We start from the raw sequence: 20695 nt of genomic DNA on the forward strand, positions 1-20695 counted from the left end.
CTATTCCCTCCAGTACAGAATGTTTAAATAGCCTGCCACTCCTCTTATTAGGAAGATTATAGCCCCGCACCAAAACACCATTTATCATCGTCAAGATGGTCACCGTGATAACGAGAATTTACGAGATCTTGTTATATTTGTCTTTTCATTAGATAAGCTGATAATTTGTATAAAAAACTGCTTTAAGGCACCATGAAATTAAGATTAATAAAAGTGAAGGCGAAGCTTGCAGAATCATTTTTCCCTCTCTGAGATTGAAGGATTTATTAATGTATTTTGTGTATTTTTTTTTACTGAATAAAGTTGAATGGACGTCGTCTTTAGTAAAAATTTCATTTTTAAAAGAAAAAATAGCTTGTTTGAATGCAAGTACAAAATGTATATGAATTAAAGAAACATGGTGTAAAAATTATCGTTAATTGATTTGCTAAGAATTATTTGTAATGTTATTTTTAGCTGTGTTAGACAGTTATGCTTAAGGCTTTAACAACAGGTTTATACTGTACTGATGTTTAAACATTTATGATACGCAGTTACTTCCAGTCTCAAAATTTCATTTATTTAGTTTTGACCTTTAATTAAAACATATGCCGCTTTCACGGATTAGCACAAAAGCGTCACTTTGAAGGTCCAATGATAACTGCCTTGGAAGCTTACATTACATGTGAGGGCTCTATCAAACAAAACTTGCAATATTTTCAAGTTTTTTAAAGTTTCACCATTTCTATATTAAGCTTTATGTATCTCTTTTTCTTTTATCTTTCTAAATAAATTATTATCTAGACATCGTGTAGATGAACTATGAATTCATTCATAAAATACATTTTGTGCACTGTGCACGTGAATTACATGTACCTTCATACATTTATTTATCAATAAAGTATTGGTTTTCTTTGATTTGCTTAGCCTCGTATGTTTATATCATTTATTGTAAATTCCTCATATTTGCATGTTTACATGTATTAAGAGAAAAAAAGAATATGTTATGTTATGTTATGTTATGTTATGTTATGTTATGTTATGTTATGTCTTGACCGATTAATAGTATTACTAATTTTACTTCGTCACATCGAGAAAATCGACTAATGGAAGTTCGACTCATAGAAGTTCAACTGTAGTAAGAATAATAACCCAATATCTATAAATTTTGCACACAATTTTAACATATTGCATTTAAAATGTTTTTTCAACGTCATAACTGAGTCCAATAGAACGGCAATATGACATGGTGATGTTGATCGGGATAAATATTGATGTTCATCAAAGTGGGGTTATTGTATTTTAATATATTCCGATCTTAGCAGCCGACATTAACTATGACAATCTAACTTGAAATAAGATGTTCGACTTCCTCATCTCTTTATTAAGGTACTAATCAACTCATTTTTAAACCAGTGAGGCTCTGTGAAAAATATGTGAAGCATCCTTAAATGGAACATTTAAGCCTTGAAAATGGACTGAAAAAAAATCTCTGTGTTAAAGTGGAGTATTAAAATGAACGCTGGATGCGGAAAACTGAATATTTTGTTCGGTACATTGTATAATTAATTACTCCAATGATCTAGCTGCTATCTTTGATATAATGATATATATACATTAAAAGTATGAATTATTCGGTAATCAATTACTTACATATTTTAATCTGGCACACTTAAAATTCAATTCATTGATCAAGTTTGATGTTAGGTATTCATAATGCTAACAAATCTAGATTTTGTTAGGAGGACAAAGCGTTTATTTTTGTACTTTTCTTTTCTCTACATATTATACGTACAATGATCACAAATTTTAAAATAACTACCAGGTTATATGTTACACTAATTATCTTTGTCTGCAGTATTATAAGTTTACAAGTTATTTTTAATATTGGGTGGTTCATTTACATGCATATTTGTACTAAAATAACAGTGCCCTTCTTAAAAAGTAGCCTTGCACCTATTCGTGTCATCTAGGAATAAACCTTTGCACAACCGCAACCATTAGTAGAAATAAACAGATACAAACTTGAAGCCGCAAAAAGTATATCTTTTTCATTTCTAAAGCTTTTCATTTTTGGTGTCTAGTTATGGTTTCCGAAAAAGAAATTGTAGATCATAAAGTTGAACTATATTTGCTTCTTCTGTTCTTTAGCAATTAGTATAGCTATAATGTATAATGTATAATTTAGTATTTTGTATGGAAGTAAAAAACCGCATTGTTTACATTTTACTACCTTTATTACAAATTATTTCACATTCAACGATACTTATTACCAGTGATAAGCATTTAACATACTTTCACCCATTATTTATACATTATGAAAGACATATTTGTCCCTTCTGAAGACGAAAAAATGTGAGACACAATGTGCTTTCATATGTGAAAAAAACAGCTAGCAAATGAATTTTTGATATCTTATTAATTTAAAAAAGAAGAAAACTGCTATAATGCATGATAGAAAATTAAACAAAAATAATTTTCATCTTGGTAAAAGAAGGCAATGCATGTATAACGATTACAAGTATTTACTTACAAAATCAAATAAAACTGATGTCAAGATGATATCAATTTTATTTATTGCAAAGATTTATATCAAACAAATACAATATACATTCAATATTATTCTTTAAAGTTAAAAATACATGATTACTAATATAAAAACGCGATACAAAATAAATGCGAAAATCAATCTAAATTTGTTTTTTTTTGTAACAACATTTTCGTCCAGTAACAGTCCAAACCATTGGCAATGGTTCAGAGAGAACAAAAATACAGTGTTTCCAGATGCCCTTAAAACTCATTTAGCGCGCCATTATTGATGTGTTCATATTTATCTTGTGGATGGTTCCGTATTCCTAATTTGATACTGTTTACTCAATCTTAGGATATGTTAACAGTTTTTAAAATTGTCTTTTGACGTCTATCTATGATATGCAGCCCCGTAACATCTGATTAAATTTCAGTTTTATTAGTTCGACCAATTGTTTGCTTGTTTAAGGCACACATATTTCTTTACTTGTGAACCATACACCACTATTTATGAAATGGGAATAACTTGTCTAATCGAATGTTCCATGATCACCGCCATTTTAACACATGTGCGGATGTTTCCAAATTCAAAATTTCACCATTTCCATAACTAAATGTTGACTTTTGCATAAGTCGGTGCTAGGGTGTAAACAATAGCCTGCAATCGCCACTACCGTCCATGAAAAGGCTCATTCAATCTGAACTTGCAATATTATCAATTTTGTTGTTTTGGTGTGTTCTTTAGGGATTCCACATTTTCATATTTTATTAGTAAAAACCTTTTTTATCAAGATTTACTTTGTTTGAATATTCAAACATCATACAAAATACAAATTTAGACGGGTTTGTAAGTATACAAATATTTCAACAATCTAACCATGAATAAAGAAAAAACTTGAAAAGGTCTACGAATATTGGTATTTGACACACTCGTATAGAAGTCTAAACTATGGAGTTTTACAATGTTTTTGATGTACAACCCACAAACCCCTTTTCACCGTCTACATGTAGTATACACACTCCAAAACCAAATATACGAAATAAGTAGTAGAGATAAACCAGAAAGAAGCTTAACAAATCAAACATTAAAGCTTTACTTGATAGTCAAATTATAAAGTTTATTTAATTAAGAAATATTTTTTATTCTTGTTTGGATAAATGTGTCTTCTGTGAAATTAAATTTTAGATACTAAATAGGATAACGATATGTTAATGAAAATTAGTCCCTTGAAAGAAGTTTTTTTTTTTTTTAAAAAAGTCCGGCCATTATTTTTCTTTTAGTTGCTTTCTGTCTTGAATTCCTAACATTTTCAAAACTTTTAAAACACAGTGGTTGTCTTTCTCTCAAAGAGAATAGTTTTCAAAGATACTAAGTTCGATACGGCATAACATTTTCCTTTGCAAAACAAGCAGAATTTTACAAAAATTAAAATTAAGGAAATATGGCACACATATGTACAAGTCACATATCAAAAACTTATATCTCTACCAACACCATCGTCGGAACCCACGGTACACATTCCGTATATACTACATTTAATACATGTATACGGTAAATAGCCTGGGTTACCGCATGATTATATATACCGGTATAATTTGGCTATTGCTCATACAATGCATGTGTGTTTGATATTTTTTGCATCGTCTAAATGACATTGTCTAAATGACAGTACAAAGTAATAAAAAATTAGTCCAAGCTATTTACTTATCTGACATATTCAATAAAATTAAATTTTGATGGTATTCCTGAGAAAGAATTCATTTTACGTGGTAAATGTCTGACTTAATGATATACAATTTAAGTGATGTTATGAATCAAAATTATTTTGTGTATAAAAGTCTTTATATTATTCTAAAAGGATTATGAACACCGTCTAGAACAAAACATACGTTTTTGTTATCTGTTATTTTTATAGTACTCGTGGGAATTCCTCAAAATGAACCTTCCATGCAATGCATAAAGTGGATTTGTCTTCAAAGGACACATTTTCCATAAATATTTCAAATATTGGTAAAAAAAAACAGTAGAAATGTATCATTAGATATTCTGATAAAATATTTTTTGAATATAAAATGTTGATAGTGTGAGCATTTATATTTGATGTACTCTTTACATTAATGACTGAATATTTCTTACTATATATTTCTCTTTTATCAAACATAAGGTCTCTTTCATTAATATACATTTATCCTTGACACATTGCGTGTGGGACGGACATGTAAATGAGCGTGTCAACTTTAATTGTCAATTACACTTTCTACTTTAAAACGAATGAGTGATGTGGAAACCTTTCACATGAAGTTTTTATTCGGTACATTGTATAAATAATACGTAGTCAATTATCATTGTCCATTAATATATGAAAAAATGAAAGAATTATTCGGAAATAATGCATTTGCTTATTTTGCTTGACGGAATTCATTCAGATTAAGTAATAGAAAGAGCATCGAAACACGAGGCTATCTGATTTGTACGAGGGGGCGTAGACCCCCGAGTATTTATCAGATTGCCGAGTGTTTTGATGTTCTTTCTCTTTTGTATCATAGTCAAACATAAAAACACGTTCCCTGTTGTCACAATATGAAACCCCGGGAAAAAGTAACCAATGAACGAGCATCTGAATATGATATTTCTGTCGCTTTCCCTTTCTCTTCCGTCACAATAAGTAAACCCCAGCAAAATGAGCCAATCAATAGGCATGCTCTGGAGTGCGGGTAACTAATACCTGGCACTGTGCATGTATATGTATACGATTTAACTCTGACACATTTTCAACAAAAAGGTCTCCAAACTATGATGCAACAACGTGCTACATAACAGTAAATGAAACACAGACACCTTTCAGTATATTGATAGATTATGATAAATGCTTTTCAATTCTTTCGCGGTTAAAATTTAAAAAGGAGAAAGCATATTAACTTTTGATATATTGTAATGGAAAATGTACGAATTTAATGGATAATGGTTGTAAAGCATTAAAAAAAGACAGCTTTGTTTTTAAAGGAAAATAGCTAAAAGTTACACAAAACCGGATAGGTTAATTTTGATCTAAATATTTCACTTTTTATCAAGCATTTCTTGACAGGTAAAAAAAGCAAACATACAAAATTAACATGCTCATGTTTTTTTAAAAAACAAACCAATAGTACAGTGTTCCGTGTAATCAGTTTCAAATGATGTGCAACATATTATCGGAATGCAAAACAATAATGTTTGCCTCAGTAAAAAAAAAGAAAAAAAAAATATTTGAATTACATTCCTGTTTCTAAAATAAACATGTTAAAAACTGGAAAAGTGAAAATTTCAAGACAGCAATGAGAACAAAGTTTAAAAGTGAAAATTACAGACTCGATTTGATTGATGCTGTACATGAGAAAAAATGGAAAGTAAAACATCTTTCACACCCCCTAGCACCGCTTTAGGCAATATTCAATAAAAAAGCAGTATTCAATCTTCAGTTACGTATCAGAATCAATGATCCCGAAGGACCAGAAATAATATAACAACACTGAAGCGATGTACCGGTCTTTAGAAGTAGGGCATGCCAGACGATTTTATTTTTCATATTTTCATAAAGTATGTAAAATCAAGCCCATTGCTTAGATTAGACCCAAATGACTAAAAGGCTATAGATATTTTAAATGATGACTGAAGTTTGGACAAAAACAAGTTCAAAATTAAAATCAAGATTCAATGACCAAAGAAACAACATTTTTTTCTAGATAGTAAATAGTAGATAGTATATAGAAAAGAACTTTATATTACTGTTTTAATAAAACCAAAACAATAATAAGAAATAGAAAATAAAAAAAGATAAAAATAAGAAAAAAATGACAATATATATATATATATAAACAATGAAAATGTATATACATGTACATGTATGTATATAGTAGTAAAAAACGAGTTGATATTAAAAATAAATGATTTGTTTCACAAATATATTCTGTGCATATTTTATACTTAAATGTTGCACTAAATAAGCATAACGTATATATTTACTCAGTAGAATGCATAGTTGTTATATTATTTTCGGGGTCATTTCAAAATATGCTGATTATGTTAAGATTAAAATAAACGATTCTGAAATCAACCACATTTTGTACCTACATAATAAGATTAATTATGACATAGTGTTTAACAATATATTATAGTCAGCTATGTTGTAAGGAGGACAAAAAAATCAAGATTTCATTTTATTTAAATTGCAATGCAATGGATTTTGTGTATTTGTATATATGAACTTTTACGTAGTAACGAGCTTGGGCTGCGTGCTTAAAGCATGCTTATTTTCATGAAAATTTTGAAAATGTAATTAAAAGCATAACAATGTATAGTTACCAATTTACGCATTATTAATATCATTTGCATCCAATTTGAATTAAAAAAAGAGGTCATTATATGCAAAAACTGCCCTTACTGCGTTAGTAACGCAGTAGAAATATAGTTACACACAATGAAAAATTAACCATTAATCGCTTATTACATGCAAGTTATTACTTGAATTTTGCATCTTTCTACTTTTCCTAAAATCTTAGTTCATTTTTCGGAAGTTTGAATTCATTGAAATATGTCCGCTCATCTGGAGGCATGCTGCTTTAAACCTGAATAAATTTTAGTTCTGGTTTGTATTGTTGCTGTTATTTATATAATGCGCATGAATTTTGTATCAATTGAGGAAGTGTCCTTTTATGCAGTATAAATTAATATTTTTCGTATACAGATGTTGTACACAAAATACGCTTCATGTGGTTTTCATGTAACAAGATTACAAACTCATATTAAAATCATGAAAATTGTGAAAGATATTACTTAAGGAATTAATTAATAAAACTTGTTCACGGTGTGTTCGCACATGTTTATCCATAAAATATGATAAAGGCGTGTTTTGGGAATAATTCAACGAAGCAAACTTACCACACTACAATACTATTAGAATAAAAACGGAAAACTGTCTTGTTATTAGCAATCATTAAAATCACATTCCAAAGGAATTGCAATTTAAAATACAAAAATAAATAATTAAAAATTAGCATGGTTTCAAAAACTGACTAAATATATTGTATATTCTAATTCAACTTTCTGATAAAGAAACCATTTAATCTGATTGAATTGAAATGAATATAATTCTCTCATTCTAAATCAACGATTTAGTTTACCTTCAGATAATTAAATAGGAAATATAATGTTATCTAGTTTTTTTCAATTACCAAGATAATTAATTTGGCAGCTTCTTTTGTTAAGATTTTTTTTGACAAATATACAAAGTATTTTATTACATAAGAATTCAATTCTTACATTGACAGATAACGCATTACAATAACAAAGTTTTTTTTGTTTCTATGAACATCAGTAAAATAACAACATTGAATGATTTTGTGCATTGTACATCTCTACGACAACTCCTTAGTTCGTGCAGACCTTTCAGGACGCTCTCCTAAAAGAGGATGCATGATCAAAATGATGCTTCATTTTCTTGTGCAATCTGCGTTGGGCAAAACGATTATTGACCTACACAGAATTACTAAAAGATAATTATAGAAATTCTTAGTCATTTCATTATTCAAAGCATTAAATTTCGTAAAATAAAATAAGAAAAAGTTAAGCCTAAGATTTGGACAAATATTTTGAGGTGTTGCTGTACAGATGCTTAATTTATTGTGAAAATAGAGAGAAATAAGAATCCCTAAAGAAAGCCCAACACGGCATAATTGAAAATGTTGCAGGCTCGGTTTGATTGAGCCTGTTCATGGACGGTACTGCAAACTTCCGTCCACGCCCCCTAGCACCGGCTTAAGCAGAATTCAACATTTAACATGAACTGGTAAAATTTAGAATTTTGAAACATCCGCAGATGTGTTCATATGGCGGTTATCATGGAACCTTCAATTGGACTGATTAATAAACTATTTACATTTTAACTTGTCATACATTCATGGATTGCATTCGGAGACTTTTCAAATGACCATTCCTTTGTTGAGAAAATAGCGGATTGTATATAAACAAATAAAATAACTACGTGCACAGTATCAGTGTGAAGGGTTTATAAAATATGGAAAGGTGCGATTCACAGATAACAATATAACAAATAGAAACATTAAAAAACCCCGCAGACTTAGATTGTATTGAGCCTGTTGAGAGACGAGGGAAAGCGCACCATTGGCCATGCCCTCTAACACCGGGTTTAGCATTAAAGTTACATTTAATAAATTTCATAAAAAACTAAATAGCGACATTTCATTAATAAATTGGGTTTTATATCGACTCCAGGTCTTATTTTAGTGTCCAAACAACCAAAATGAGTTTTATTAGCATAAAAATAGGTAACCTCATTGTGGCGAAATGGGAAGTAAAACTTCTGTTTGCATGAGAAACTCCGCCTTCGGATCATCCGTACATCAGTATTAAATCAACAAACATGACTATAAGTGGCAGTCCTAATTTAACGGTATATTTCCGCATTGTAACGGATGTTTTCATACAAATTTAATCTTTTTACGAGATGATTACTTTTACTGAACCCCAGGTTTAGTGCACCGTGAAGCTTAAACGGTTAAAGTGTGTTTGCACAAGAAAATATCACATTTGCTGTGTTCCGGATAGCAACTATAAAACTGTGACGTAGCGCATACACGAGCTCATTATAGTCTTCATTTGCATGTTAAAATTCGTATACGAACTTTAGTGTTACCGTGGGGTTTCACGTTTAAAATCCTAATTTATGAAAAATATTTAATGAGATTTACAACAAAACTATTAAACAGGTTAATGAAACTGTAGAATGTTTGATTTTTAGGCCGACGGCAAAATATTTTTACATATTTATTTAATGTAACTTTAATCAATCCATTCAAGAACATGATTTTTTTCAAATACCATATTCTATAATTATATTTAAAGGAATTCCCTTTCTTCCTGAGCGGAAATAACACAGAAGCTAAGTGTACAATTATTAGCATATTCATATATCCTTGTAGTAAATGAGTTTGTAGCAAAAATGTGAAATTTGTTAAAACAAAATATTTCACGTGATGGTAAAACTTTTGTCCATATCTTATAATCTAACAATGATCTGACAATGTGGTTCATTTACAAAGGTACATTAAAACTCAGTTATAAATATATTTTCCCATCCTTGCAAGCATGTGTTTTATAATGTTGTAATTTTGGATTCAAAACATATATTAGAAGCGTAAAGTCCCTTACAAGGCATTTATATTTTAAGAATATCTCTTCCATTAATAGTTTGTCTATCAAGCAGATCAGTTTTGAATATCCAATAAATATAAAAATGAATGAAGTGTTTCGGTAATTCGTCATAAACGCATTTTACCTGACCTGGATTACTGTATAATTTTGTAATTTATTTAAATATTGATTAATTGTAACATAACACGTTTAAATTGTGTCAATGTTGCCAAAAGATTTAGATAAAGAATTGAATCTGTTAATTATTTGGACTCTTCATTTCGTTTCTTTATTGTAAATATTACGTGTTATACTGATGAAGTTTGAAACGGTTCTTCAGGATCATTATACTTTAATTGAGGAGGATTGAATACCACCTAGGACGGTGTCGGGGGGCAGAGAAATAAAACACTTGTTATCATCTTTCTTAAACCGACTTAATAAACCCGACTTTGAAATTTTCTGCAATTTGATTTTATTTCCACTTCTCCCGAGGAATGTTCTTTTCCAGAAGCATCGTATTTTACGATGTCGTTTTATGAGGTAATTGTCCCTTTAATGAAATTTAGCAATATTGATAACAAAATTTTAACTAAGTAAAAAAAGTAAAGTAATTGCATTTTATAGTCTAAGTTTTATGCTTACGCACGTTCACCGACTTTACAGCTATTACCCCTGGTCATCGGGCTACTGGTATCTATCTATCAATCTCCCTGGGGAGTCTTTTAACTCCGCTTAGTGCAGCCGAAACTTTGGCGCAACGGACTTATACCACCCTCGCAGGTACCCATTTACACCTGGGTGAAGTGAAGCAAGCGCAGGTAAATTTCTTGCTCAAGGAAATTAGCAGTGCCCCTGGTGGGGTTCGAACCCGGGACCTCTCGATCCCTAAGCACGCGTCCTACCACTGGACTACTGCTCCTATAGCATTGAAAATTCAGGTTCTCAAACGTTGCATGATAAAAGAAAACCATGAACGAAACAAGCTAATGAAAAAATGGGGAGGGGTCACCGTCCTACTTTTTTGAGTTATCTGCCCCTAAATGTTTTTGTCATTTAAGTGTATTTTCCAGACAAGGAATGCCTCATCTGATTTTAAATTTGTGTTTGTTGGTTTATTCCCTGTCCTGCTAAATCCTAATCGGCAACTCTTAATCTATAAGTGCTTATCCGAAATAATTTCTTCGAGTTATATCCCCTTTTTAATAAAAAGCCGTATGTGTATACATAGAAGCATAGAAAATATATTTTTGAAAGAATTATTTTACACTTTGCATTATGACTAAAAATGCAATAAAAATATTTTGAAATAGAAATACCTATCGGTTCGGTTGCTTTTGAGTTATCTGCTTATAATAGTAACATAAAGGAGTAAGAAAATCCCTAACTTTTAGGGACAGATAACTCAAAAGTATACTTTATATCAGTATGAATTGCGAGAAGTTTGTGAATGACGCGAGCTAACAGATATTTGTAGGTTTTGATAATGACAATTGAATAGCATCTAAAACAGAAAACCTTGGCCTAAACCATGAATACTGCTTAAAGTACAATAAATCAGGAAATAATTAAAAAATAATCTTAGAGTGATAGCCGCGGTTTATTAATAAAAACATGAATATGATGTCCTTTTTATGGGAGAATCCTAACAGAGAATATCAAATCATTGCAATAAATCATGGTCTTTTTCTATGAAATATTGCTAATTATAATCTAGAGCTAAAGTAGGGAGCACCATTCCCATTTCAATGTTGTTTTTAATCATAAATACTTGTTATTAAGTTTTTTTTAATTAGTTCTTCTTTTTAATGAACGATCAATTTGAGAATTTTTCAAACAAGAATAATGCACTTTTTTTCTTTTAAAGTGATTTTTACAATGGACAAATAAAGTTTAATCGAAATAAAATTTAGAACCAATTGTAGTCATTGTCTTGCATCAGTCATAAGGTATTGTTTTAATTGCTAATAATCTAGGACATAAGAAACATAAGAGATATCAGTGCAACGTCTCTCACCCCCTAGCACCGGCTTAAGCAGTATTCAATCTAGATATTGTGCACATTTAAGTTCAGAATTCAATTGATATAGTTGTAAATAAAGAGTTGATATAAAATTTCTATATCAATATATATATGAATAAATAATTTTAATTAATTTTAAATTTTAATAATAAAATTTATATATCAAATAACATTTAATTTCTGTACGAAATAAATGAGTCTTTTTATGCAGTATCAAATTAATATTTTTCGTAAAACAGATATACTCTTCGCGTGGTCTTCGTGTTTACAGACTCGTAGAAACAGGTATTTTTATTTACTATAAGACTGAATGGTAAGAAATTGTGCCAGAGCCTGTTGTAATATATTGCATCGTCGACTTTTATTCATTCGTTTATATATTCACTGTATTTTATCATTGTTTTCTTTTTTTTGTAATAATAGTTCTTTTATGCTGCTGCAGGAAACCATTACTACCTAGTTCTTTAAAAAAACATCGTAAATGATTTTCTTTTAAATATATCTTTATTCACAGCAGCGTCCAGATTTACATTTCTCAATTTCTTAACATTCCATGGCAGTCTTAACATACATGTATAATAATAAGTTATGGTTACCTAGTCAGGTTATTTTATTTCAATGTATTTATGCAATATTTTAAGAATGCTATATTTCTCTAAGTTATAGAATGTAATAATTGTTTATGTCTCTTGAAATTCTTATTAATAGAATGGTTGTATATATGTACATAGACAATCTGGTGTTTGAGAATAAAATCTTGAAATCTTGAATCATGAATCTTGAAATCTTGAATCATGAATCTTGAATCATATCTTAGATGTTTGTACGTATGCAAATGGGTGTGTACAATATATGGTAAGCAAGAGCACAACACCCATGATAAAATCATGAAAACTGTCTAAAACATCATACTTCGGGAAATAATTAATTATTTGTGTTTAATAAAATTGTCACAGTGTGGTCGGATATGTTCATTCATAAATTATGATATAAATGTGTTTTGTGGATAATTACCACCACAACAAAAAACTTTTAAAAAAAGAAGAAAAAATTCAAAAATATTACAACAGTTGATTGGCAATCATTAAAAGCCATATTCTGTTAGGCAATAAAATTAAATCTTTATAAATGAGAATGTTTCAAAAATAAAATAGCAATTAACAGCACTATATATTCTAAATCAACGATTAAGCTTATTTTTAGAAGTTTTCTGCTAAAGAAATAGAAAATATAATGTAATGTAGTAGCTGTATCTGACAGTGAACACGATGATTTTATTTGGTAGCTTTTTGCATTGAATTCTAACAAATATACCACATATTTCAATATATCAACGATGAAAAAGCATGTAATCCTAAGAATGACAAAGAAAAAACGTTTGCCATTTTTTTCATTAGCCTTAATTAGAAACGCTTTTCCGAGGAATCACCCTTTTCCAGACTTGAAAAAACTTCATGTACAGACTCAATCAAACCGAGCCTGTAATTTTCATACAATTTTGCTGTTTTAATGCTTCAGATGGATCACTTTTTTCCAGATATTGAATAATAGATTTCTGTCAGGTACTTTTTTTTTTAAATTGTAAACTATGACGAAATTGAGCAGACGTTGCAGAGCGTGCGCTGAACAATCAATGTCACAGTAATGTATGATTTATTTTTAAAGTGGTGATACGGCTTATGAACTTTGTACTTTGCTGATGGGAGGACAAGAGCTTTCATTACCGGAGTACCTCGCCTGCAAGTGTTACATCTGTGAATGTTTCTAAATTCAAAATTTCATCATTTTCTTGATTAAATGTTGAATTCTGCTTAAGCCGGTGCTAGAGGGCATGGACGGTAATTTGCACTTTCCAGTACCGTGAACAAGCTCAATCAAACCGAGCCTGCAACATTTTCAATTTTGCTGTGTTGGGCTTTCTTAAGGGATTCTGTTTTCTCTATTTTACAGAAACTAGAATCTTATAAGTATATTCAAAAGTATAAATGTATACGGATGTTAGTCAATGTTCTTATTCCTTTCTTATACATATGAAATGCCATATTTGACTACAGTTTTGGACTGTCAGTATTCATAGTACATTTAATAAACACTTTGCATTTGGACTGATCAGTATACATTTTGAATAAGAGTTATATGGCAAAGAGTAGATGTTATGTTAAAATGAATGGCCAAGCTGGAAAGGTTTTATGTTATTCTTTTTGTAGATAGTCTATTTGTTATGTAATATAGCTGATATTAAAATTTATGGCAATAATGAATGAACCATTTGGAAAAAATCCATTTTATTATTGTATCCAACAGATTTCATTTATTGATTTATTGTGACAAATTGCATTTTAATTGAGTTGCTGTCAGCATCTTAGCATTAGGAGTACAGAAGTGAATTTAGTGTTTTATCACGTGGTCCTATCAATTACTTATATTAAAACCTATTCTGGTATGTGATTTTAAAAGTAATATTTGAAAGCTTTAATAATTTATGACGCATAATAATAATATTGAACCAGAATTAACATATAATTGTTTATGCCGGTATTTTTTACTCATTTACTTCTTGGAATTGTCATTGTACAACAAATACTTATATTGTTTCACTGGCTAGTATATGGGACTATTGTACATATAAATCAAAGTAACCCTTTACAAAAAAAGTGTTAAAGTATTGAAATATTCATAAGGTAAAACGTAGTTGCTAACTGGACTTATTTCTTCTTCTTTTTTAAATAACTTCTTAAAAACAGAATGAATTAAAAATATTAAAAATATTGCTACTAATATTTACAATTTATAAAATATTAAAGAAAGCAATTTCCCGTCTTAATCACGGCTAGGATGAACTAATTACAAAACACTTCTTTCAGGAACTTGTGTGTGTTTCGATTTTTCTACCCTTTTAACTTGAACTAAAACAATCAACTCATTATATATTTTAATACAAAATCACTGAATATAGGTAACGTTGATAACACATCAATGCTTATACAAATTGTTTCAATATTACTAATAGGTAGTTTTATGCGGCCAGGACCTTTCGAATGACCATTCCTTCGCTGAGATTATGTACTATATATGTTATTCAAGCGGATTTTCCTATTTGTATAAAAACAAAATATTTCATGAAATGTTTAAAAATATTGTCCATGTTTAATTTCATATTCTGACAATGTAGTTCATTTATAACGGGAGCAAAGATCAACAACGCAAAGACAACGTTCACAAGACGCAGCACCCGACACAGACCAGCCACCACAGCAGGGTACCCAGAAGGCACCGAACCTTGATAAGACACAAGGGCGTCGACAGGAGAGGAAGTACATTTAATAAGTTAAATGATAAGAATTAAAAGGGGCCGATACGGGAATTAGAAGAGCAAGGGGTGTAAGGAAAGGTTTGGGGAGAGAAAGTGACATGACAAAAGGCCCAAGTTATGAGTATTTTTCCCCTCTGTGCAAAGAGCAAACTTGTGTTTTATATTGCTGCAGTTATGGATTCAGAACATTTATTAGATGTTCTAAAACCTAAAGCCCCTTTCAAGACGCTGAAAAATATACATTTTATTATTAACGGACATATCTCACATGAATGATTTGTCCGTCAAGGAGACTGATATATCAGTGACAGATCAGTTTTAAATACCGGAATGCACTTTATATAGAAATGAATGAATTGTTTCGGCAATTTATCATTTACACATTCTAAATGACCTGGTTTACTGTATAATTATGTAATCTATTTCAATATTGATTGATTGCAATATAATGCGTTTAAACTGTGTCACTGTAGCCAAAAAGGTTAGATTACAAATTTAGGTTTCTTGCACGCATTTTTAGCTCGACTATTCGTTGAATAATCGAGCTAATGCAGTCACCCATTTGTCGGCGGCGGCGTCGGCGTCCCTCTGGTTAAGTTTTTGCGTGTAAATAAGTATCTCCATAACTACTGAAGGAAATGAATTGAAACTTCACACTCTTGTTCTCTGTGATTATCTAACATGTTTGGCACAAGTCCCATAACTCTTATTTGCTTTTTTGCATAATTATGCCCCTTTTTCGACTTAGACATTCTTGGTGTAAGCAAGTATCTCCATAACTTCTGAAGGGAATGAATTTAAACTTTACACTCTTGTTCTCTGTGATTATCTAACATGATTGGCACAAGTCCCATAACTCTTATTTGCTTTTTTGCATAATTATGCCCTTTTTTCGACTTAGAAATTCTTGGTTAAGTTTTTGCGTGTAAGCTGGTATTTCCATAACTACTGAAGGGAATGGATTGAAACTTCACACTCTTGTTCTCTGTGATTATCTAACATGATTGGCACAAGTCCCATAACTCTTATTTGCTTCTTTGCATTATTATGCCCCCTTTTCGACTTAGACATTCTTGGTGTAAGCAAGTATCTCCATAACTACTGAAGGGAATGAATTGAAACTTCACACTCTTGTTCTCTGTGATTATCTAACATGATTGGCACAAGTCCAATAACTCTTATTTGCTTTTTTGCATAATTATGCCCCTTTTTCGACTTAGACATTCTTGGTGTAAGCTAGTATCTCCATAACTACTGAAGGGAATGAATTTAAACTTCACACTCTTGTTCTCTGTGATTATCTAACATGATTGGCACAAGTCCCATAACTCTTATTTGCTTTTTTGAATAATTATGCCCTTTTTTCGACTTAGAAATTCTTGGTTAAGTTTTTGCGTGTAAGCTGGAATTTCCATAACTACTGAAGGGAATGGATTGAAACTTCACACACTTGTTTTCTGTGATTATCTTACATGATTGGCACAAGTCCCATTACTCTTATTTGCTTCTTTGCATTATTATGTCCCTTTTGCGACTGAGAAATTCTTGGTTAAGGTTTTGCGTGTAGGTTGGTATCTCCATAACTACTGAAGGGAATGGATTGAAACTTCACACACTAGTTCTCTGTGATTATCTTACATGATTGGCACAAGTCCCATAACTCTTGATTTGCTTTCTTTTTCATAATTATGCCATTTTTCCGGCTTAGAAATTCTTGGTAAAGGTTTTGTTTGAAAGCTGGTATCTCCTACTGAAAGGTTTGTGCCTTTTTTGGAGTATTTTATGCATTCATAATAATAAAGCAGTGATTTACTCGATAAAACATCTTAATAACAAGCCTTTGTACCTTTTCGGACAATTTTATGTATTCATATAAATTAGCATTAGTATACTCAATGAAACACCCTTGTGACAACTTTTTTCGAATAGTCGAGCGTTACTGTCCTCCGACAGTTCTTGTTTCATTAATCATATCATATTGACCTACTTATTTCGTTTCTTTATTGCAAAATATTACGAATCGTTCTTGTGGAGTTAGAAATATTTTCTCTGGATTCTTGATTTTAACATTTTAAAGTTATGAGGATTGAATACGCATAAGCCGGTGCCGGGGGTCGGGAAGGGGAGGCAGAGAGATGTTGCACTTGTCATTATCTTTAATAGCAAGACTTAATAAAAGAGAATCTGCGAGTTCCAACAATTTGTTTTTGTTTTTATTGCTCTTGATTATTTCTTCCTTTCTAAAATTCTTATATTATTCGATGACTCTTCAAAGTGAATATCAAGAAAAGAATGAATTGTAATATATTCGTGAGACATTCAGGCTAACAAATAATCGCAGGTTTTTATAAGCACATTCATACATGCTTAAAGAAACAAAACAAAGCTTAGGCTTAAATCACGAATACTGCTTAAAGTACAATAATTAAGGAAATAATAAATAATTCATATTTTGATGAAACTGTCATAGAGTGGTAGCGCATGTTTATTAATGAAAACATGAATATGATGTCCTTTTTATCGGAGAATTCTAACAGAGAATGTCAAATTATTGCAATTAATCGCGGCCTTTTCTATGAAAATTTGCTAATCTAATCTTAAAATCATGGAGAGGATTCCTTCCCAATATTAAGGTTTTAAAGGTGTTTAGCAATACATGTATTACTTTTTAAAGACATTTATACACTGCGCTTATTCATAGCAACGCGGAAGATATAGATTATAACTCTCCAACACATTATTCGTAGGACAAAATAAAAATAAATGTAATATTGTAATATTTAAATGTTATATAACTAGACTTCATCTGTGCATTCTCCAGGTATAAAGACACTACAGTTAACCAAGCTTGAACTTTTTGTACTATTCAGTTAAAGGTTTCCCAACCACACTTTGTCTGTCTCGTATGTAAAAATACCATTACGTGCTAAAAATTATACCATCAGAGGTATTAGTATAAACGATTCGTCACCAAGACGATATGATGAAATACCATGCTTTTGTATCTAATAACCATCTCAAGTCATTTGAATAAAACCCCATTTGTTTCTTTTTTAGATCGCATTTTTGGTACATTTCTGTTGAAAAACCAAGGTTTAACAATTTATTAGCTATCGTATTGCGAAATGCATATGGCCATATTCACATAAACATATATGACAAAGACAGACCTATATAAAATATATAAAAACATACAAATATCATAAAGTTTTATAATAATTATTTCGAATATTTAAGAAATAGTACTTAATGTTTTCAAGGGTCCTGTTTCTCAACGTAAATGCGTATTTAATGTATTTGGCAATAATATGTATTTTTTCTTGATTTTTTTCTTCTTGCTATTAGTTGTCATATATCTATTAAAAATCTTCTCACTTGGTCAAGACACATTACCATGTTGTTTTGTTCTAAGGTGTCTATTAAATGATATTCATTTTCAAATACATTTTCGTTGCATAATTTACATAATCGGTTTTCTCTAACTTTACCATTATAACGACAGTTTTAACTTCTAAATTGTGTAAGTTTAATCTAAAGCGAGGTTAGAAGCTTCTAAGAATGTCGTTTCCAATTATATTAAAATAGTCTTCAAATTTAAACCTAAAACCCCTGTCACACTAAGGCGGCGTTCTCACGGCGTCCAACGAAAATTCAGAACGCCGGAGTAAGCGCAGTAAGATCGCAAACATCGCCGCAGCATCGCAGTGGGGTCGCATAGAACGCCGACCGACGGCGCGCATTTTGAGCATGCTCAAAACAAACGCCGTCACTCGGCGTTCTGATAAGAGCGCAGTGGGATCGCAGTAAGGACGCCGTAGCAACTCAGTAGCATCTCCTACAACGCAACAGGAGCGCCGTGAAAGCGCAGAAGGATCGCCGAATGAACGCCGTGGTTAGCCACGGCGCTTGTACGGAGATTGTGCGGCGTCTCTACCGCGCTTATACTGCGTGTGTACGGCGCTTTTACGGAGCTTTATTTTTCTAAAACGCTCTTACTGCGACTTTACGGCACTGTCACGGCGACCATTGCGCTCTCAAGGCGATTCTACTGCGTTCATCTACAGCACAGTAAAATCATTACTTAATACCACTCCGGAATAAAGATCACCCCTGCATTTAGACCAATTTTTAAAAGAACGGAATTTTCTGTTCTTTATGTTAATGGTATCAAGATCCAATATTAAGACCACCACATTTATCCACTTTTAAGTCCGCCAGTTTCACTTCCAATTCATTGTCTTATTTATCTGACCCCACTCTGTGACTACTGATATTCCAGTCAGTACCTGTTCAGATCACAAGTTTATTGTTATTCATCTGCTTGAATTCTCTAAAGCATGACACTTTGATGAAATAAGGTGTTACAACTGATATGATTAGAAAATTGAATAAAGGTAAGAAAATAAACTTCAGAGTGGTTTAATGTTATTTTCTGCAACTTTATTTTGTGAAAAATTATTTTTTTAATAAAAAGGTGAATTATATTCAGTTTATATCAATATAAAAAAATATGAAGGTTATAATATAATTGTTTTAACATTTAACACATAAAATTCAAAAAGGGTGGTCATGAAATATATGCCTCGATAATTACATGTATGTCCATAATAAGGACCATCCGCAATTAAGATCACTGTGATTTTATTTTTGGTGGGGTTCCACTGTATATATGAAACGTGTTTGCAAGTTAATTTCCTTTTAATCATGGATGATGAACGACAGCAAGAATGCAGTTGTAGCAGGTACATGACTATTCAGAATCAGTTAACGCTGGTATATGTAGTATGATTTAAGCGCAGTGTGAACGCCGCGAGAGCGCCGTGTAAGCGCTGTGAAAGCGCAGTGGAAGCGCATAAAACGCAGTAGAAGCGCAGTCCGAACGCAGACAATCGCCAATTAAAACGCCGTAGGAACGCGTTTTAACGCTGTGGAAGCTCCGTAGCAACGCCATGATCGCCGTAAAGACGCCGTGAAGTCTCCATGTCATCAAAAATATCAGATTTTTCTTGCGATGTCGCGGCGCTTTGCTAAATTTAACAACGCCGTGCAAACGCAGTAAAAGCGCAGTCTAGTGTGACAGGGCCTTAAAGAAGTTCTAAATCTTAAATCAGTTAAAGTATTGATATTACGAGAGATTAAATAGCAAGGGAGATAATGGCTCTCCTTGCTTTAAACCAATCGATACATCGAAAAATTCGAACAACTGCATAGTACTAGATATCTTAACACATGATTAGACATCATTATAAATACATTTCGTTATGCTGTGGTCACTTTATAACTTATGCCAGATTGAATAAGTTTTACTCACAATGCATCTCTGTTAGCCGGGTTTAATGATTGGTCGATTGTTGCTTTCAGCTCATTTACTCGCTAAGTTTACATAACCTTTATCTATTAATGACCATACATAAGTGTATCTATAGGTCTAAATAAGCTATCAATGTTTATAATGTTAATAATTACTAATTAGCACGAGGACACAGCGTCAAAATATGAGGTCATATTCTCAACATGAACGTAATTGACGTAACAGCTCTGATAAACATTTATTGTGCGTTTACATATTTTAAATCAAACATATGAACACAATAACTATTACATATTATAAATATGTTAATGTTTTGAAATTGACCAATAGAAATAGACTTATTTATGGAAA

Source organism: Ruditapes philippinarum, unplaced genomic scaffold (assembly GCF_026571515.1).
Source record: "Ruditapes philippinarum isolate M1 unplaced genomic scaffold, ASM2657151v2 ctg396_1_1_1_1, whole genome shotgun sequence".
NCBI lineage: Eukaryota > Metazoa > Mollusca > Bivalvia > Venerida > Veneridae > Ruditapes > Ruditapes philippinarum.